The sequence below is a fragment of the Gobio gobio genome (assembly GCF_949357685.1).
Source record: "Gobio gobio genome assembly, chromosome: 21".
In the NCBI taxonomy this organism is placed as follows: Eukaryota; Metazoa; Chordata; class Actinopteri; order Cypriniformes; family Gobionidae; genus Gobio; species Gobio gobio.
In genome coordinates this window covers 21132250-21155540 of record NC_137117.1, presented here as the reverse complement: position 1 = coordinate 21155540, position 23291 = coordinate 21132250, and the positions used below count along the sequence as shown (strand labels likewise).

Here is a 23291-nt window from a genome sequence, read left to right as displayed (position 1 = left end):
AACTCCAATTAGATATTTAGAGAGAAAAATACGACTTTCAATTTGCCCAAACAAACCACTCCGTAAGTTAATAAAAAGGCATTATCATCCATCTTGTGCTCTTATTAGATTGTGTATTTATGCATGCTATCCTTTCAAGAGAAAGAAGGGTTTGTGGGTAAAACAAAAGGGGAGTGTGTGCAGTCTCTGAAAAACAGTTTTCATGAGAGTGAATGATGAAATAGAAATAAACTGATTTATTTCGGCATCTCACATGTTAAATACCTTTTTTTCCCCAGGTTCTGTCAGTCTCATTTCATACACATCAATATAAACCTGATAACACATACTGTATACAATGCGGTGTTTTTATAATACTGATGCACTTTAATAAGCTTTTTTTGTGTTAGATAAAGAGTTAAAAACAACAGAATCAAAGGCTTTAAATTCCAAATTAAAGAACAGACTAATAACTAGCTGATTTCTTTTTTAGACCAGATAAATACCCTAAAAACATAATAAATAAAAGTAATTATTGCAGCTGGTAATTACAATGCTAATTATATTGCTAATTAGCTTATTGTGATGTATACTGTGGATGGGGCCTTCACTACGCCTCGGATCACACAGGAACAAAGTCAAAACGGACTTCAGCCTAAATGATAAGAGCACTACTGATGACATTATGTTTGTTTTAATATTATCAACTGATTGCGTATTAACATTCAAATGTCCTATCGGCAACAATTTACACAGTCCATGTGACCGTTGTAGAGTGACATCCTTATAAAGACTTTTGGTCTTACAAACTGAAGAGGTTGATTAGTTGGGTCCTCAAATTATTCCTTTCTAAAACCATCTTGGAAGAGAGCCCGAATAGAGAATGAACTTGATTTAGAGTGCCAGGAAAGGGTGGCTAGATTATAGTCTCTATATAATCTCCTGATCCTGGAGTCTGAGGTAAATGTAGACTCAGAAACATGTAACACACATACACATGCTTGTACAAATTTAACAGGAAGACCTCAAACACAGACACACATTATATATATGCATACTAAACCTACTGTACTCATATACTGTCAAATCAATAGCATTACATCAAACGCCCTACTAACACATATAAATATTACATGATATAACATTATTGATGCATTTCTCCCTCTCCACTTTCAGTCTGGAAAAAAAATAATTGAGCAAATGACATTACAGTTCAAAAGTTTGGGTCAGCAAAAACGAGAGATGCAGGTGCAACAGCAACTACTAGTAAGGTTACTTCTGTGTGTTTGAGATTTCATGTTTGCATAATATTGACAGGCTCAAAGGTGTTATCGTTGTTTTTATAAATCATTTACTAATAATAATATTATTATCCATGTGGAGACATTTCCCCACAAAGTAGGGAATACCAGGACACACACAGCATATAGACTTCATTATTTAATCACACTGTCTTCACAACAGTTTGTGTTGGCTGTAGTCAGATGACTTTAGCTGTGGTCACACTGCTAGCCTACATTGTACTACTGAAGAAATTAAAATAAGCTTATAATTGTTTAACAATATTTCATCTTTAATATGAATGAGTTTGTCAGGAATTTATCATTTTTACTTTTATATTTTTTACATTGCATTTATTTGGTTCTTTGTTCAATCTCAGACCATTGTTTGTTGTAGAGGTCATAGTTTGACTCAAGCTTTTTTACTTAAAAGGTAAAGACCCAACTCTATGGATGTTTTGTAAGATTCCCCTCTCCGTTAAACATATTTTTTTGGACTATTAAACCAAGAATGCTCTTTTATCAAGTTATTTCACTTAAGGACTTATTTAGTAAGATTATGCATGAAAAGGTTTTGGATTTTTTTTAATCATAAAATCTTGTTTAATATGACTTATTGTTTGCTTGGTTTTATTGTAATTATGTGATATTTGTATTTTTGTAATTGAATTTTGCCATGAATATACCCTTAGATGCTGGTATAACTCTAAACTCTAAACTCTAATCCGTGCAAACATTAAACTTTGCTGAAATTAAAAATCTTGATTTGGTCTTTACACTTCGTCCTGGTAACTCTGCTAAACTACTAAAACTAAAACTGAAACGAAATATATAAAAACTAAATAGAAATGTGTTTACAAAAATAAAAACTAAACTAAAACTAGCAAAACAATTTATAAAACTAACTAAAACTAAACTGAAATTTGTAGCAAAATTGAAAACGATAATAAAATAAAAATGATAATAAAATAAAAACTAATTTAAAAATGCAAAACTATAATAACCCTGTCACTTCTCCATGAGATCCGAGACCGGTGTGACACGCAGCTGGCACTCATCATCGAATCACTCACCGGCCTCGCGTCGCTCTCACGGCTCTCGCTCACCACAGGCACATTATTTCCACTTTTAGAACATTTTCTTAATAAAGGTAAATGCCTTTCCGATGTGATGAAAAAAGGGAGAAGAGCGAGCTCGGCAAAAGGCGGATTCAAACCTGGGTCGATTGCTTCAAAACCTACATTTTTAAGCCTTACGCTGTACTGACTACGCCACTGAAGACGATGAAATACGTGCATCTTTTTTAATCTTGTTTGGCCCAACCAGGCATTGTTAGGCGGAGCTAGTGCAAATAGCACTTGCCAACAAGGCATGCTATTTACACTTGGTGTAAATAGACACTCCATAATAGGCTATGTTTCTTGAGCACGAAATCAGCATATTAGAATGATTTCTGAACAATTATGTGACACCAAAGACTGGAGTAATAATGCTGAAAATTCAGCTGTCATCACAGAAATAAAAAACAAGTTACTTTAAACTGTAATAATTTCACAATATTAATGTTATTACTGAATTTTTATTACTGTACACTGCAGTCTTAGTGAGCATGAGAAACTTTTTCAAAAACGTAAACTGTAGTGTAATGCACTATTGAGACATTTATATTAAAAAGTTCTGAATATTGATTTTTAAATTCTTTAAAAAAGGAAGAGCTTGCTAATGTACACATTTAATAAAACAATTCATTCATTTAATGTAAAAAAAAAAAAAAATAGCACATTTTGCCACAGGAACATTTTTATTCTTGTTCCTGTGGATCCAGAAAACAGAAACAACAGGAACGCATATGGCATGCTTTGAGAGTGCAATGTTTGACATAAAAATATTCACTTCATTATGCTTGGAGATGGGATGACCTGTCGTGACACGAAGTGTTTTTCACCACATTTTTTAAGCATGATCTCACAAACAAAACAAAAAAAAAGAAAAGAAAAGAAGAAAGCACACACCCAAAAAGACACAAGAGAAACCAATCGTTCTTACTGATATTAAATAATGAACGATGATTCATTTACGCATATGCTTGTTACCGTAAGCATGATTCACCAAGATTCACGCTGAATAAATTCTGTCAGTGCATTGATCTGGATATTTATCTACAGATGGTGGGGATCAAGTACAAATTGTGATCTGAACTTTGGGGTATATGAAGGCCCTGGCATATCAAAAGGAATAAAGGGTGTATATGTTTGCATTGCCAGGTAACCGTCGTGTTTAGATCTGTGGTCACCTGTTCTACAGGAAAACCTTATCTAGGTTTTTCATTGTTCAATAAAACAATGAAACCATGTTTATTCTTTACAGAGGTTAATGAAAAGGAGTGGCAAAAAAACAACCAAAAACTGTCATTTTAGTTCAATAAGGAAAGGGTTAGAAAACATAACACACCCTCTGATAAGACAGATAAGATACTGCGTCAGGAATAAAGAAAGTTAATGACAGAGTCTGTTCGTCTCTCGAAATGAAAGAATGAATTTTTGGGATATCTGCTGATCTGTGCACGCAAATAACAACCTGTGACTACAGCTGCATGGCTTAATCACAGCAATACAGGGAGGGAATATGTAACATGCCAACTTCTCATTATCAAATCCAAATTAATAATTTTCCTAACAATACACCACCTGTCTCCACCTGTGCAATTTTCGTCACATTTCAGAAAGAGAGAAATGCAGGTTTAAACACATTGGTACAGTAGAGCTGACATGGGGTTCATGATAAAAACATCTGAACTGTTACATAAAATCTCCCTCCATTTTCTCGCCTTTCTATTAAACCACACCGCAAATAACAACACAACACATTTCCAAAACTCAGGGTTAGGTCACAAGCATTCAAGCCGGAGTATGAACTAGAACAGCTGGATTTTTCCCCAAACCACACTATTTAAACAAGGTACCTCCCTGACTTAAAATACATTTTCCACGTCACGCATTTTGTGAACATTCTCAAATGTTGATTGAGTCATTCAAAACCCATCGCACATTTACAACAAACAAGTTGGTTTCAACTAAATCTGTTCTGAACAGTGGATCTGAGAGGAGAAGGGATCAAGCTTAATTCTTGCTCCAGATGTAACGTGATCATTCATTCTTTTTATCTATTAATGATTTCAAAGGCTTCCAACCATTATTGCTTTTATTATCTGGAATAAAACCCAGCTGCTCTCTTTGTAGTGAGTCTGTGTGGGTGTATGTGCTTTTGGTGCTACATGGAGGGGAGGGGGTTGGGAGGGAGAAGAAGAGAAAAAGGAACACAAAAAAAGATGAATATCACTGTTTCCTCAACAAAACTATTCACATTTTACACTCTACAACATATTACCAATGAGTGTTTTGCAAGCTACCCAAGTGTTAAAACTAATTAGCGTGTAATCCTGACTAAGAGCCTAACAAACAAACTACATAAACAAGTTAGGACAATTTCCACAGAAGGCCTACAATTTGGGCATTTTAAAGCTCAAATCCCAAGTTTGATTTACTATTATCAAACATAACATTAGTCGAGCATGAAAATTAAGATCATACAACATTGGCATAAACCACTGAACTGATATTTAAATATTATTTAAATATTAACTAATTTTAATGACCAAAAATGTCATATAAAGCTATTCCGTTTGCGCGCAATCATTACAAGATTTTTTTTCCTTGTTTGTTTTCCTTAAAATGAAAATAACACAAAGTATTATAAAAAATTAACAAAATGTGGACCTTCTCTACAGCATTGAAGGGGGAACATAAAAAAAAAAAAAAAAGTGTTGTAGTGTTGATTTGTCAAGCTCAAACATGCAATCCTGAGATTTGTATTATTTTATTACTTTTATTTACATTTAATTCTTGTTTTTTTATGACAATTTTCTTTTATTCATTGGAATTTTTACAGATAAAGTTTTTAAATTGCATTAAATTATGTCCCAAACTTTTAGACTGGGTAAACCCAGCCCGATCTGCCGGCGATTTGATTTGCGCCCTGCAGCTCAGGCTGGAAACCTGTTCATATTTCTATCCTGCTTCCGTTACAAATTTGCGGGGACCAACCACAAACCGGCTTATCCACCTGGCGCGCTATTGCCGGGTTTAACACAATGGCGGATAGAGAAGCGATGAATCGTTGGTATGATTGGTTGAAGGACTATCCAATTGCGAGTCATTTGAACTATGCCCATTGATCACGCCTCTTGTGCAGTAGAAAATACAGAGCAGACTCCCCAGACCAATGTTCAATCTTAAAAGATTGAGCTTGGTCTGGTGATAGCCAGACAACCAAACTTTGGTAAAAGTGTCGCCAAAAATTGCAAAACTCATCTAAAATGAATAGATAATAAAACAATATAAGCAACAATGACCAACTGGTGATGACGCTTCCTTTCACGTAATTATTATTTTTGCCAAGTCTCAGACACTATTTTGTACCCTATTTGTGTAAGTTCTGTAGATGCTTCAAACACTTTATCCAGAAAGACAAATGTGCCCCGAATGGGTGTGAATGTGCTTGTGGACTTGTTGATTACGCATGCGAGGAGTGCCGCTGTCTTTTATTGGGAAATTTACACCCTTGGTGTGATTTATAGAAATCAGTAGTGCCCACAACGCAGTAAAACTCTAATTGTTTCTTCCATTTTTAAAGTCTATCCTCCATTAAGGAATCGGTGGGTAATAAAGAGCTTTTTTAATCAACCCTCTCTTGCTGATGGGTTGACGTTTGAACAGTCTCACCTACCGTACAATGCAAGCTTTAACAGCTGAGAACAATGAAGGCTAAAATATTAGGACATCTCATAAGTGACTGGGGTTCTGCAACACTTGGCTCTTTTTCTCCACTCTTCTGCTATGACTTTAAATGCGTGCATGTATTGCACAGGTCATCGCTATAATATGTACCATTTTATTTGGGTCATATCGTATTGTGCAAAATAAAGATGTTCGTTAGCTAATCCTGGTATCATTGGGAAACATGTGACTCACTATACTTCAAATCCATCTCTACCTATTTCTTTAAGGAAACTAAAGCCAAAATTCCCTGGGAACAAGTTACACCCAAAGTACCAGCCAATATCTAAACATAGATTTTAGTCTAGGAGGAAACGCATTAAATATATACATAAGCCAAAAATTGTACATCAGTACAAATTAATCTCAGAAAACATTGTATCTTCAAATTGTGACAAGTGTTCAGTCAAAGTCAAAAGTATGTGTGAGTGAGCACATGTTTTTCTATCCTGGTGGGGACTTCAACCGGAATGCACACTCACTCATGGGGACTCGTGTCACCGTGGGGACCTACTGTAAATTGAGGTCCCCATGAGGAAACAAGCTTATAAATCATACAGAATGAGTTTTTTTGAAAATGTAAAAATGCAGAACGTTTTGTGTGATGGGTAGGTTCAGGGGTAGGGTTAGTGTAAGGGGAAAGAATACACAGTTTGTACAGTATAAAAACCATAACGTCTATCTATGGAGAGTCCATAGATACATCAAATAAAATAAAAATAGCGAACCAGACGTGTGTGAGATTTTTTTGAAAAAGTAAAAATGCTTAAAGTTTTCTGTGCTGGGTAGGTTTAGGGTTAGGGGATAGAATATAGGCTACAGTTTGTACAGTGTAAAAATCCTTATTTCAATGGAAAGTACCCATAAGATATGAAAACTCAACGTGTGTGTGTGTGTGTGTGTGTGTGTGTGTGTGTGTGTGTGTGTGTGTGTGTGTGTGTGTGTGTGAGAGAGAGAGAGAGAGAGAGAGAGAGAGAGAGAGAGAGAGAGAGAGAGAGAGAGAGAGAGAGAGAGAGAGTTTTTAGTAATATACATATTTGTATTTACATAAGGTGGTGGCCTTTTCAGGTAAGGCAAAACATAAAGGAAACCATTGCATTAAAATAGTAAATAAAATTGGGGAAAATTTTATGAATCAGATGTTAAACTTTACTTTCATACACATGCACACTCCTCTCTTACTCACTCAAATTACCAAGCCCAGGGATATGAGCACGATGGCTGCTCAAAAGCACCATATCAGTGTAGCTGTGATCTCTTTCCTCCATCAGAATCAGTCCTGCATTATAAAACACTTTAAAAGTGAGCATAACCCTACCCCTACCCCACACTCCCAAACAGGCTCTGATTCGGTCACCGCAGGATCCCACCTGGCCCACCTTTGCCCAACGGCTGGCAGTGCCACTGTAAATCCTGAAGCTATAGCTGGAGCCCGGGCTTGAGTAATTAATAAAAGCTCCATTACATGCCTTGTGGCCGTTGTTTGCTATTTCAACACCCCATTTGTGCCACGATTACAGTCATTATCAGTCAGCGCCATTAATTCAGCCACCGATGCCGGAACTGCATACTAATAAATTGGGCTCTAAAAATTTTTACCTTTCAAGGAGTTGGTGCTGGAGTCGAGCCAGGAAGTGCCACTCCTGATTAGGAGTCTTCTGCTGACTCTGAAAGGCCCCTTTGAATAAGGGCTGCTGCATCTTTGGAGATAGTTCACATTCACCCCCCCAACCCCCACCCCTTGATTATTCCCTTCCCCTCCAAAATGAATCTTTATTAAGCTTAAATCCTAAATAAAATGAAATTAGCAGACTGCAAAATATTGCTTTCTTTTCTGCACATATTCCCTGGTGCCTCCATGCAAATTATAATGCTTATTTATGTAAATGAGGTGTCGTCTTTAATTAGTTTTGCTTGAAGGCATTAAAATACATGTATTCTTTCCCCAAAATATTATTTGTTTTGTTGCTCTCTTCAGTTGAGTTCAAAATGACTTATTATGCTGACTAAAAAGCTTTATTAATTTCAGCGGGTTTTTTTCTCCCCTGACTTTCAAAGTATTATCTTCTCCTCCCACTGTGTGGGAGCAGCGCTTAGCGTTTAGCTTTTAGCTGTGTAATGGAGAGGTTTCCTCAGGCTCTCTCTCTGCTGTGAAGTGGATACAAGACTCTCTGAGTGTCCCTGCAGACACCAGACGGCCCTCTCACGGGTCAGCACGCTTCTAGGGCTAAGACCCTTGTTCTTAACCTCCTGCGGTATTGTGTGTGAGCGCATAAGTACACATTATTATTCATCAAAAATCTCAATAAAAAATATCATATATATTAAGATATTGGCATGAATAATACAAATAATATAATGCTAAAGTCTAAAATAATGTAAATCCATCACAGTAACAGAGCTAAACCCAGTGCGCTTGCACTAACCACTAGGCCACGGATCCCAATTGGGCTGTCTATCACTAGTCTGCCCGCTGATGACGTTGTTTATTTGCATGCGCTGTCTGCATTGTTTTAACCTCTAATTCATTAAAATAATTATGCAAATGAGGTAACGGCACAAACACAACCAAAAATGAGTGCTGAACGCAATTTGCACACCGCAATTCCTCATCTTGCAGGCCAGTTCGGGGTGTTTCAAAAATGAAAATACAATTCTGATTATGTACTCGCGCCGCTCCAAACCGGTATGACTTTCTTTCTTCAATGGAACACAAAAGGTCCATTTCTGAAGAATATCCTTGCCGCTCTTTTCAACGTAACAAAAGTAAATGAGGATTGGGTGTGTTACATGTCAAAAAGGATCATAAAAGTATGTAAAAACAGTCCCAAACACAACCAAAAATGAGTGCAAACCGCAATTCCTCATTTTGCAGGCCAGTTCGGGGTGTTAACTTAAGGAAGATGACTTAAATACGCATTGTGCAACGATATAGCAGCGTAAACGTATTATGGGTGGTTAGCAAATAGGATGCAGGTTTTTGCATTGAAATACCTCATATAAAAAGAGAATATGCCCCTAAGTGTTCTGTAGCTTGTCAAACTGCTAAGAATGACTTCCGTTGGCACTGTGTGTTGCGGACACCCCCCATCCCCGCATGCACTTAATGAAAGCCGCATGCATGCATCGTGTCATCAATCAAATGCTAATACCAATGTAAATTCACATGCATTGTCAGCTCTCGCCGCACGCCTCTAAACTGAGGTGCAATGACCTCTTAAACGACTTTCAGACGGCTTTTTGCCTTATTTTAATATTTGTTTAAAAGGATTTTCAGTGTTACAGTAAATCTCCCTCTTGACACGGTTTTTATGCATTTGCAGTTGATTTACAACACAATGTTGAGTGGCTATCGAGCAGAAACCCACCGCGAGTCACGGCCAAAGGTGCCGGAACCGATGCAGTCAAACAGAAATACACGCTGTCATACACTACGCTCAGCTGACACAAAAGGTTAAAAAGAAACATGAGCCGCAAACAACGAGCATTGGTCAATATCATATCAATATCCTTTGAGGCCTCAATGGACTGAAAAGACTGAAATGGCATATTTTACGAAGTTAATACCCCTCAATACCCAATTCACACGCATATAAACACAAGCGCACACAAACACACACAGCATGATTTATAGTAAGGAAGCTGAGGCCATTATAACGTTTTTATTATTACTGTTCTTTCAAGGCTAATGCTACAATAGATTTTTGCATGATTGATGCGTCCCAGTAAACATTAGGAAGAATCCATTAACTTAGCAGAGAGGAGCTAAATGGCGTCACTTTGATTATAGCTGCATTCCTTTCCATGCTTTTTGATTAAAAATAGAATATCAATATCACATTTTTTTTAACTATTTCATGATGTTCGGATCTGACTTCAAAAAAACCCGTCAAAACTTTTCTGGCAACTCATGCAACTGATCGTAATTGAGGTCACCGTATAAATCATTCGATTTCTGGAAGTCACTTCTGAAACAATCCTGGGGTTAAATGATGACAGAAACGGTCCTTCCAGTAAATCAAGTGACTTTGAAGTTCTGGTCATAGCTCAGCTAGTGTAAAGCACAGTTTCTGTCATACATGCTCTTAAAGGGACAGTTCACCCAAAAATGAAAATACAATTCTCATTATTTACTCGCGCCGCTCCAAACCGGTATGACTTTCTTTCTTCAATGGAACACAAAAGGTGAAATTCTGAGAATCTTTAGAAGCTGTACGACACCTTTGTGTGATGAACATACTGAAATGTATGCCATTATTCACTGATAATCTTACAGTTTGCATTAAACAGAAGTTGCAATAGTCTTTTCTTCCCTATTGTGGCGATGGTTTGCTACTGCTGTGATCTCATTTCAGTGACAGGGCGGCCTGCTCTTGCACCGAAAATCACGTCATCAGAGAAGAGAAGAGATGCCGCTGCAAGTGGGAGGGGAAGTTTTGATTAAAGATTACAAGGGCACATGAATAAAAAATAATAATAATGATGATGTGCAAGGATAAATCATTTCTAATAAGCACTGAAAAACAATTATTGTCCATTTTGATTTCATGGTGACTTTAATCCAGAGCTGACTCACTAGCTATGTTTCCATCCAAAGTTGCGAATGTAACTTATGCGCAAAATTGCAATATCGCATAAAACATTTGCGAATAAAGCACCATTTCCATCCAGTGAGTCGAAGAGAACATAATCGTCACTTCCTGATAAACTACCGCTAAAAAATCACTAAGAAACATAGGAGAAGCCATGGTATATAATCATTTTCGTATTTAATAAATTATTTGCGTCCCAGTCTCAATAAACTTGTTGTCTTGCTGTCAGAGGCAGATGCTGTTGTTTGGGAACGCAAGTTCTAGGAGGGAAATATACTGAGCATCTTTGACTACAGACTTCTGAATGACCAAAACAGCATTTCAGATGCTTCGCAAGCAAGATTTTTCCGCTGGTTGGTACAGTTATGCTGTTACATAGCGAAAGTCACATGATTTTTTTAAAGCGCATCGAGGAATTTATTTGCTAAATGCATTTCCATCGTAGGTTATGCCCATGTTTTTGTATTGAATAGAAAGTGTATCCGACTCAAACAAGCGCATAATTTATGCGCATCTTGCCGTTTCCATTCAGCATTTTTTGATGCAATATCCTAGCCTAGAAATCTAGACGCACCCTAGCGGCAGAACATTTATTTTGCCGCGAGTGTAGTCAAGCAACTCTCGGTAGACCTGAGAGCTGGAAAAACCAAACTCTGGTCAGGCCTATCACAGCATGTGTAGAGTCGGTGGGCGGGCTTAACATAATGACGGCACGTCACGGCAGAGTTGCAGAGGTTCCACGTGCTACTCGTAAACAAAGAAGCTGACGAACAGCGGTCTTTTGAATCGGCTTTGGCCGCGACTCTGGAAGACTTGGAGTTAAGCTTTTCTTTGAGAAAAGAACGGCACTGAAGTCATTCTTAAGAAAAGAAGATATGTTCGAAGTTTTGCCTACCAGATACGGCGAAAGTCTATCAACTAACGTTAGCTCGGCTTCACCTTTTTCTTTGCTCTGGTTGGTTGTGGCCCTCATGGCGCTATCCAATTGCGTGCAGAGGGAATTTGAAAGACAACCGTTTATCCCGCCCCTCGAATTGAGCCCTGTCAATGGTGAGTTTCCAGACCCAACATCTTGATGTGGGTCTGGCTTGTCAGGCTAGCGATATCCCAAAATGCGCATAAAATAGTTGGAGGGAAACATAGCTACTGAGTTGAACTTGATTCATTAAATGATTCATTTAAACGATTTGATTCAATAAAACAAATTGTTCACAAATCAGCTACTTTCATGAATGTGCTAAGCAAAGCTCGCAAATCGTTTTTAGAGACATTTTTTTTTAAAAGAAAAAACTAGTGCTGTCAGTTAAACGCGTTATTAACGACGTTAATGCAAACCTATTTTAACGGCGTCAATTTTTTTATCGCGAGATTAACGTTCTTTTTGGTCTAACAAACTTTGTAGTTTTTTCACATGCTGTTGCAGCAACTAGTAACGTTAGAAAAACTACAACACCACTCCGGATGTAGCTAGACCGGAAACAAAACATCAGGCACGCTGCGGCTGCCCACACTTGTGGGCCATTAAAAGAGTAGACGTGGATGGCAAGCGTGAGACGCCGAAATGAGAAACGTATTATGCCATGGTTTAACTCAGGGGTCTTCAACTAAAAGTGCTTGTCTTGAGCGCTGCTTTCTGCTCTGGTGGTGCTTTCACACCAGACGCGAATGAAGCGTTTTGCGCGAGTGATTTAAGTCAATGCAAAGACGCAAATAGACATTCTGCGGCGCGAATTAAGCGGCGTGCATGTCGCGTCATTCGCGTCCGGTGTGAACGCACCTGCATGCTTGACCGCGCGTCTGGGTCTGAACGTAACAGTGAGCATTGCAACGTTAACTGTTTCTTTAGCCTACGTCAAAAGGCTTCGCGGTCCGGATTTGGACCGGAGTCCGCTAGTTGGCGACCCCTGGTTTAACTGCACTATAGGCGGAGTCCTAGTTTACCTTGCATGTGCACTTTGTAATTTTATTTTGTATCACCCTGTTTTGATCCCTTAGAAAGGGCTGTTGAAGGGGCTGTTTGTGCAACAAAGTATTTTTTTTCACCCTTTTATTGATGGACAGTGTTACATTGTGTGAGCGATTATTTGCTCCAAGTGTGAATGACTGCTTCAAGTGAGAATGTTGGTGTGAAATCGAACACTACAGTATGCCAATGTTGTTTTCAATAAAACAAACATTTGAACAAAGCAAGCCGATCCACTTTTCTATGTTGATAAGAGCATTAAAATAAGAAAAAATAATGGGACAAAAATAAATCAAGGGACATTTAGAATAAAAAAAAATGTGCGATTAATTGTGATTAATTGTGAGTTAACTATGGCATTAATGCGATTAATCGCGATTAAATATTTTAATCGTTTGACAGCACTAGAAAAAACCTAAATGATGACCTATCGTATAACTTTAGAAGACTTGGAATATAGGGCATGCGTCAAATGGACCACTTATATGATACTTTTTGATGCTTTTGAAAGCTTGAAACCCTGTTTATTGTAGCTAAAAAAGCGCCTAAAACAGTAAAACATTTTGTTACACAGAAACAACATTAGTAAATGGTGATAGAATTATATTTTTTCATGTAAACTAATCCTTTAAACTAAACTAGCTATTTCAGCTTGAAAAAACGTAGTAGCAATATTCTGAAACATCAATCAGTACGGAGGAAATTCCACTTGTAATGAGAAGGAACTGATTTGAACTGTTGTCCTCCAGTTGTGCTATTGCTGTTATCACGGCCCTGAGCCTCAACATCCATTTCACTCTCCCAACAAATCTGTGAGCAAAATGCTACTGGCATGGACCTGATTGGCTAATTGATATCTTATGTGCGGCCCTCATGGGAACAGTGGCAGTGATGACCCGGATGAGTGCGGATCTGTCCTCTCTCTGTCTCTCTCTCTCTCTCTCTCTACGCCTGGTGGCCTTTGCAGGAAACGAGTTCACAGTGAACAGCGTGGAGTAACACCCCTAACACCTTTTGCCAATTATTCACCGTGTGACCCACAACAGCGAGAACAAGAGATCCATCTCCCAATACGTGATCATAAACATGCACGCCCAGCCTTAAAATTGTACACGTGTTTGTGTGTTTCTGCCTCTCATGCCCAGGCTATACACTGGTGCTTACGGAAACTAAGCCAACTGATCTTTTTGCCCAAAGTGCTAATTTGTGTCACAGCTGTAAGCGCAGAACTATTATTAACTGAAACGTAAACTAGAAGCTATGTCTCACAACAACAAGATTCTGCAATAAAACCACGTTTTAAGGCTTGATCTGGCAAAAAACTCAAGAGATGCATTAATAGGTTCTTACAGGAGTATGGCATTTTTCCATTTGATCTGTGGAAAAACAAATCAGAAGAAAACACCTGGTCTTACCTTAGGCTCAGCGTAATAAAATAATACTAATAAAACTATGTGCGAGTCTACAAAGTAAGTACATTTTCCACAAAACATATAAAATAATCCAATAGCAATTTTACAAACAACAAAATTATTATAATAATAAACAGAGCAACAGACTCTTTTTTTGTTATCTTACGGTATATCTGGCTTGACAACTACTCTGACCACGTTTATTCAGTCTTTTGTCTTTTTTGTTGTTATTTAGCTAGAAAAACAAGTCCTGCAGGAAACTGTAAGTTCCAAATGTTGTGCTCAGAATTCATTATGGTTTATAAATAAAAACACCTCTGTACATGTAGGAATTTGCATCAAATGAAAGGTGTGTCCAATGAAAGGGCAGAAAAGGATCTGGAATGTGCACTTTTAGATTCATTTTCAGCCCATTTTCAAGAGTCTGTCGACATAAAATGCTGAAAATGAAAGCCAAAACGGAGATGGAGGGATTATTTCATGCGGGCTGCATGGTTAGGCAGCACTATTGGACGTGAAATGTTATCTCTGAAGCCTCATGTTTCAAAGCCTGCAGGGCCCATCTCCCCTTGCCGAGTGCACGGACACGCAAGAAACGCTTTCTGTCCCAGAATTTCACAAATGTCCAGTTGAATCCTCATCACTTGTTTGTGCGCACTGAGGCCAATCAATCTAGATGAGAGAATTAAATAAATGAACTCAGTTCAGGTCACGCCAGGAAAAGCCCATGTAATCTACTGAGGGTTTTTTTTCTTCCACAACACTTTCTGACATGACAGATATAATTATTCTAATAAAACTGTGCCTGAGACAAACACTGCCATATTCCCTAGGTACACAGCAAAGTTAGGATGCATGCCAGGTTTTTTTTTTCTTCCTGTTGCCACCGCTGGCTAACCACGTCAGCTGTGACACAAATGTACAAATTTTTATATCTTGACACACCCACAATTTGCTTCAGAAAAGACAATTGCGATATTTTGTGATTTTAAATTCCCAGTTCACACACACAAAAAAGAAAAATTCTGTCATCATTTACTCACCCTCGTGTTGTTCCAAACCTAAGAATTTTGTTGTTCTATGGATATTCTGAAAATGTTTTTGTCCATATAATGAAAGTCAATGGGGTCCAAGGAGGGTCATATTATATGTGTGTGTGTGTGGGGGGGTGTGGCCAGGTAAAGCCTACATTATGGGGACGAAATGTCCCCGCAAAGATGGCAATATCGGAAATCCTTGTCCTTGTGGGGACATTTTTTGGTCCCCAAGAGGAACACATCTTATAAATCAGACTAAGTGATGTTTTTTGAAAATGTAAAATGGCAGAATGTTTCCTGTGATGGGTAGGTTTAGGGGTAGGGGTAGTGTAGGGGGATAAAATATACAGTTTATACAGTATAAAACCCATCATGTCTATGGAAAGTCCCCATAAAACATGAAAACCCAACGTGTGTGTCTGTGTTTTTGTTTTTTGATGAACTAAGCGCCACCAAATGGAATTTGAAAAATAGTGACGGTTGTGAAACAGGCTGTCATTTGTCGGTAAACAGAGAGTCCCACCCAAAACTCATGCCATTAGTTATTGTTGTGTGGGATCGGTTGAGATGCTCAAACGTAGCAATATTTTCATATTTACATATGTAAGGAAAATCCACCTACAAATTTCTAATAGTCAGTTAGCTAGGACAAGAGGAAGTATTTAAATTGCCAACATATTACACCATATTATCCATGTGCTGTAATTTATCACTGTGTAATTTTAGAATACAGTTGTTTGTCAGTCTCATTTCAAGCAGCAGGAAGGATAAAGATCTTTGATAACCACACGCCTTTCATCTTTTTAGAAATCCCTGCGCTGCCGCACCTTGACGTTTATTCTTTAAACATCCCCTTATAGGTCCAAACTGCGCCGCACAGAATCTGATACACCTACAGAGGGACATAAAACTAGTGAAAAGTGAACTCCAGGCAAAATTTTAAAAGGAATGGAATATCACGCTCCTTTGATGACAAAGTAAAAACAAAAGACTGGAGGATATGTCCTGAAGCAGGCTGAACATAAATCCACACAGAGACATCCCCAACATTTGACAGTCTTCAACGAGTCTCTTTTAATGATTTTTTTATCTTCTTTTAACACTTTCCTTTTCCCTTCACTGTTGCAATGACAATTGACTGTCTTTTTGCAAACAAGAGTGCCAACCAAGGATGTACACATTTCCCATCAGTCTGTGAAGCCCACAGTGCAGAGATGAGCAAATTTAAAATGGTATTTTAGAGGTAGGGAACTCTAAACTTGGTGGAGATTCTGGTGGCCAAGGCAAGAAATGACAAAATAGCATAATTACCTAGGTTGTATATTTTTTGGCAAACATATACAGTATAAATACATATTGGCAGTTTAAAATTAAAATGATGTTCAATTCCGATTCAATATTGATTAATTTGGATATATACCAGGTGCTGAACATGGCAAATTTCCAAGGAAAAAATCCTGTTTTAACTATACAGTGAGTCAGTCGGTTTTACATTACTATATTGAAGGTTAAAAATGCGTGATTTGCATACAAGCACTTAAATTACACCCAAGGAAGTTTTTATAATAATAAAGTTATGATACAAACCTAATTACATAATTATGTTTCTACTTCAATTAAATTAGTTTTTTATAAATATAATCATTTAAATGGTGGCTGTCTATTCAAACACATTACATTTTAAAGAACAGTAAAAATATAACGAATATGTAATATGGTGCATATATTTAGCAAAACTCTCCTCTCTAGCTGACTAACGACACGAGTTTGTGGTCACTGAATTACTTTCCTGAGGAAAATTTAACAGTCGAGACATACTGTTTACAATCTGTTTTATTGATATCTTTCAATGGTTGAAACACTGATTACACCATTAAAAAAATTCAGGTCTCCAATTGAAAATGTTCTAGTGACTGATCACATCTAAATTTTTCAATTTAAATTGACGCAATTTAATTCACAGAAATGAAATTTGGCCAACTGAAATTTTTTTTTATTTGATCAGTCACTAGAACACTTTCAATTGGAGACCTGATTTTTTTTATAGTGTAGGGACTTTAAGCAACAGCTGCTGATGGAATGGCAATGGCCACTGGAAGTAAACTATTTTAACATACCTTCTGATGTTCATTCATGTTTATTTCGTGCTGTAACTAGTAGTGAAGTAGAAGAGATGATCGGCTCAGGTGTGATTCGCGGCCCTGGCTTCGCTTAATCTGTGAGGCGGCAACAGCGTTCTGTCACAAGTCACGACACATTAAAGAGCGCCAAAACGGTATTTATTGTTTGAATTTTGTAATAAAAGGACAGAAATCTCAGACTTTGTTTCATATCAAAAGTATCAAAGCACAAAAGCTTATGCGATGTATTGGATGGGAAACAATGTTCTATTCATTCATCAACTGAAATCAGCATAGCATAAAAGATTGATTCTTGGGATATTAAGAATCAATATCGGTTCATAAAAAAATTATATATATACACTCCCAACTTTTTATTTTATTTAAATTAATTACCCAATATAACCCCTGGGTAAGTTCAATTGTAACGGTCTGATCTAGTAAGCAACAGGCACAATCAAATGAGGAATATTACAGTCTTTTATTATAAACGCAGGAGATGGTTAGAACAACACATTACGAATAAACAATAACAGACAAAGGACTAAATTGAACAGGGAGTAAATACAGGGAACAAGGAATAATAATTAATAAGATACACCTGATAATAATTAACCATAGAAACAAACAGGGACATAATCAGAAACCAAGTAGACTGAAACTAAACGAAAAAAAGCCGCTAACTCAAAGCTGCTTTTCCACTGTCGGGCCGAACGGTTCTAAGAAAGGTAAGGAACGGATCCAGTGATATTTCCACTAAGTCCCCCTGTAGTCAATAATTGTAGGCAGCGGCTATTTGCACTAAGTGTAAATAGCAACTAGATTCTATTTACACTAAGTAAAAATAGCATATTTACTTAGCGATACTACACCATGTAAAAGTAGCAGTTCTTGTACATAGTAATTAGATGCTATTTATACTTTATTTTGACAGATACATACTAATTGCACCTCAGTATTGTTGTACATTAGATGCAATAACAACATAGAGTCTAAATTATTATATTTATTAAAATTATTAAATGGATGCCGCCTTAATGGGACAATAAAAGCCCACCCTACACCTACCCCTAACCCTACCCAATAAATACTTTTATTATTATTATTATTATTAAACATTTCATTAGGCATTTTATTTCCACTTTCAGAACATTTTCTTCATTTTTATTGAAAGTAAATACTTTTCCAATGAGATATGTGATGGGAAAAGGGAGAAGAGCTCGGCAAAAGACTGATTCGAACTCAGGTCGATCGTTTCAAAATGTAAATCCTTGAGCCTTACATTTTACTGACTACCCCACTGAAGACGTTGAAACACGCGCATCCAACAAGTCACGATTTGCGCTTGGTGTAAATAGACACTCCGATAATTTTATCCCTTAAAGCTCATCTTTGATCACCAAAATTACATGTTTAAAAGTTTTTTCCTGTGGATTTTTTTTTATTCATACATTAAAGCAGGGGTCTCCAAACTCGGCCCTGGAGGGCCGCTGTCCTGCACAGTTTAGCTCCAACCCCAATTAAACACACCTGAACCAGCTAATCAGTGTCTAACTAGAGCCTTGTAAGACACCAATTAGCTGGTTCAGGTGTGTTTATTTGGGGATGGAGCTAAACTGTGCAGGACAGCGTTTGGAGACCCCTGCATTAAAGGGATAGGTCACCCAAAATTGTCATCATTTAGTCTCGCTCAAGTTGTTCCAAACCTGTATAAATGTCTTTGTTCTGCTGAACACAAAGGAAGATATTTAAAAAAAAAATTGTAACCAAGCAGATCTCGGCCCGAATATATATTCTTCCGAATATCTGCCATTGTGGTTAGCAGAAGAAAGAAATTCATACAGGTTTGGGACAACTTGGGTGAACTATCCCTTTAAAATTCTTTGAATGTAACTCTACACCCTTGCTTCATTTAGTATACACAGAACCATGAAAATGCGAATGAGCTCCGCCTCCACTCACTTATACAGGCTCCTCTACAAGTCGATGTATCAGGCATATAGTTCATCATAGCATCATAATATACATCATATATACACTGTAAAAAAATTTCAGTTGGCCAAATTGAATTTCTGTGAATTGATGCAATTTAATTCACAGAAATTCAATTTGGCCAACTAAAAAATTTAGATAGAAAATGTTCAATTGGAGACCTGATTATTTTTTACAGTGTACAGTATATATAATTCACCCCCTATATTGCTAAATGTAACTGAGTTTCCATATCAACAGAAAAATACACAGAGATAACCTGGCTTCTCTTGAGACTCCCCTGCTTCGCACCAAAGTAATGAAGATATTCTAAAGCTGCCCGCACGTTGACATTGGTTACCAGGTAGTTTGTGGTGTAAGAAACACCAGTGATTCCTAACCGCTTTTTTTTCACTGCAGTTTTAAGGAGAAAATATTCAGCAATGGTGTAGACTTATGAATTTGCAAGTTTTTTCTTAAAGCATATTAAAAACACAATAATGACAATAATTATGCAGTTTCCCTTTATTTGTGGTGGGTGCACAAGAGAGGAAATGCATGGCACAAACTCTCACCACTCATTTTCATGATATAACGGAGCTTTCCTAGCCACAACAATTTGATAGAAAACAAAACGTCTGTCGGGCTGGCGAGTGAGAAGCATGCTAGTTCTGGAATGGCCTGTGAAAAGTCATAAAAATATTTTCCTTTTTATTTAATGTCACCCATAACTCATTGCAAGGAAAAGCTAATCAATAGCACCTTAATGAAAACTTGAGCCATATTTTATTTTGCTGCAGAGAAGGCAGGGATCAGCATTTGTTGCCTAGTTGTGTGCAGGGTCTGGCCCTGGGGCTGTTAGACAGATGTCACGCTCGCAGATACCTTAAATATTTGCTGCCTTCTCCTAGAAATGCTTTATCAACATGCCAAGCAGAAGGAGTGAGAATTTCTATGCAGAGAGCGCCATTAGAACAACAACAGCCACAACAGTGAGTCTATATTTCATCATTTCAGCTCCGTCATTGCCACAGTCAGTGATTTAATATGTGAGAGGAAGGAAGAGTGAAAGGTTATGACTTCTACACTTTAAAATATTCCACCTACACTGAATCCCACAAACCCTTTTGTTTCATCCCAAATCAGCATAAATGCCAATATCTCTCATATCTAATAAATATTCATGGCTCAAAGCCATTCACCACACATTTAGCAGAAAAAAAGCATCTTCATGCAGCCAAGATCCCATATGCTTCTGATTTCTTTTCATATGACAATAAACACAATTACACATGTGATTATCACAAATTATAAGACATACTGTGCATTTGCCTCAAATCAATACACAACTAATCAGCAGACCAAAGCTCTAATTTGATAGTAAATAAGGATGATTGAAATATAGATTCCACAGGTTCCCATTTAACAACATTCAAAAATTATTCTTTTAAGAATTATAGAAAATTTCCCACAAAACAAAACACCTTCCAAACAATTTTAAACTTCAAATCACAAAATTTCACATTACACTGTAAAAAATAAAATATGCTGAAAAATAGACAATTATCGTATTTTAAAAAAAAATTTACTTAACGTACTACTCTGAAGTTTTAACAACTCTAGGGGACACAAGTATTGCATGATGCTGCTTTTTTTTAATTTAACACACCAAACCGAGAAGAGCTGAAATAATGTTATTTTTATATCAAATAGGCGTGCTCTGGAAAAAAGTTTTGTAGTTCAGCCCCATTCGCCTCTCACCAGCATGCACTTGGACATGAATAAATAATATGGCTGCATTGTTTGACAGTTTGCTGGTTTTGACTTGAAAAAACATTAAATGAATCTCATAATATTGAGCCATTTAAAACCATTTTTTATTATTATTAGCAAGAACAGGTGGTATTCATACAAAGACTATACAAAACACATACAGACAAACATGCAAAAAAACAAAAAAACACAAAAATGATAATTATAATTATAATTATAGTTTCAGATGGGAGTGTTTTACGGTAGTCAGTTCTTTAACAGATTTTCCTTTTTAAAAACCCTTTAAATACAGGGAAAATTAGCATTGGACCCATTTGAAGTTATAAACTTCAAAAATAAATATAAAATACAATATTAATTGTAATTGCAACACAAAAATTAATTCAACAGCATTGCAAACTGTTTCCTTCATTAAACAGTGTACATGGTCTCGTACTTGCAAAGCTGGAAAAAAAATGAAACAGCATCCACACAGGACAATGAGGATCAGCTCATTCGTTGAGACTGAGAAAACAATTATTCATCAAAGGGGAAAATAATAACTCAAAGGTCAAGTCATAAAAAAAACAATATCAGGCCTGTCTCAACGCTCTGTGCAAGAGTCACATTATGTTAACCAAAAGAGAGCTCTCACAACACGAAGAGATAAACCAACTGTGGAAGGTGTGGCGAAGTACCTCCACATCGTATCAGTAGACGGCACGAGTACCTCTGTGTAACTGCGTCCGTTATGTGTAACCACGAGTTCCCACCTGAATTTCGAACAGCAAATTTAGTAAATGCATATCCTCTGAACAGTACCTGAGAGATTACTAAGCAATCAGCTAATATGGTACTTTATTCTGTTCTTTCGTTTACATCATCGGCACCATTTAGAAGTAGTTTTCTTTCAAATGAGTAACCCATTCATGCAGCGCGGGCCTGCGGAGAACTGTCCAACACTGAGACGTCATTTGCATAGATTTGCATTGTCAGGATGCAGTGAGGGAGGGAGAGCTGACAAGCCAGTGACTGCTCTGTGATGCTAAAAGAGCTGACATGCTCTCCTAAACGTCAATCCCATCCCAAACAAACACACACACACACACACACACACACACAGTGTTGCATCAGAGCGAGTGGAGGACTCATCAACCGGCGAGAGAAGTGGCATTACAAAATTTTAATGCAAGTAAACAGATGTCGGTTCATATTGTGAAAGAGAAAATAAGTTTTCAGTACTTGTGAAAATGCTAGTTAATTATCAGCTACATTTATAAGGGCACTGTGCCTATAAAATCATAAAAAACAAATGATTGCAAAACAGACATAATGTCCTTATGGTTCTGTTTAGGCCATTTCGTCCAAACAAATGATATATTTTTACATATATTCACACCTCTATCTTTCTATTTTCTTATATGCTACACATCCTATAATGAATTAAAAATAAGAAATTTGGTTCATGGTGAAGTATTTATTTTTACATTTGTTATGCATTAAGCTCAAATTTGTTTATTTTAATTTTAGAAAATAGCGAAGTCAGGGCAAGTTGGCTCATGTTTAAATGTTATACATTTAAATAATTGCAATAATTATTGGCCAAAACAAATTAATTGAAATTAATTAACAAGAATTAACATAATCATGTTCGTTTTTATTTTTACTGAAAAGCAAAAAAGGCTGTTTAATGGCAGTTTCTATTGTTCAGATTTACACAATATCAGACCGTTTTGGGTGTTGTGGTGATTTATAGCCTTGCTTATATTCCTAACAAAAATATAAAGTCACACTATTTGCTGGTGGCAAATTACTTGCTAGTTAACTTCAGACATTCTACTAACTATAAGTAACTTTTCAACTATATGTCAATTAACTCTCATTAGATTAATATTAGACTGGTTAGGGTTAGTAAAATAAATTGACATGCACTTGCAAAGTTATTTATAGTTGTAGAATGTCTAAATAACATGTTACCAAATTATTGAGTGTCAAAGTTAACACTAATGAACAACAATGGTCTTACATTTGGCTCCTACATATAAATCAGTTAAACTACAACATTCTCCGGATAAAAAAACACCCCAGTTAAACAAACCCTTATTCTGAATTTAAAGACATACCCCTGAAAAAATAAAGTGCCAAATACGCATACATCAGGAAAAGAGTACAAAAACAACACCCATGTGCTTGAATGTCCCAGTTGGCACTGATAGTTCAACTATTGGGATGTGAAAGCTACATCAAACCAGAAGGTTTGCCCTAAAAAAGTGTGAGGAATCACTCAATTTCTGGTCAGGTGATTTCAAAACGTAAAGCTTTTTTTTTTTTTTACAAATATAAATGTAAG

At 36.9% G+C, this 23291-nt stretch overlaps 1 long non-coding RNA gene across 1 annotated transcript in view; it reads right to left on the bottom strand.

The window, feature by feature from the left end:
• Positions 1–23291, bottom strand: part of LOC307117919 — a 55426-nt gene that overhangs the window by 3421 nt on the left and 28714 nt on the right. The gene's annotated exons all lie outside the window — the stretch shown is intronic.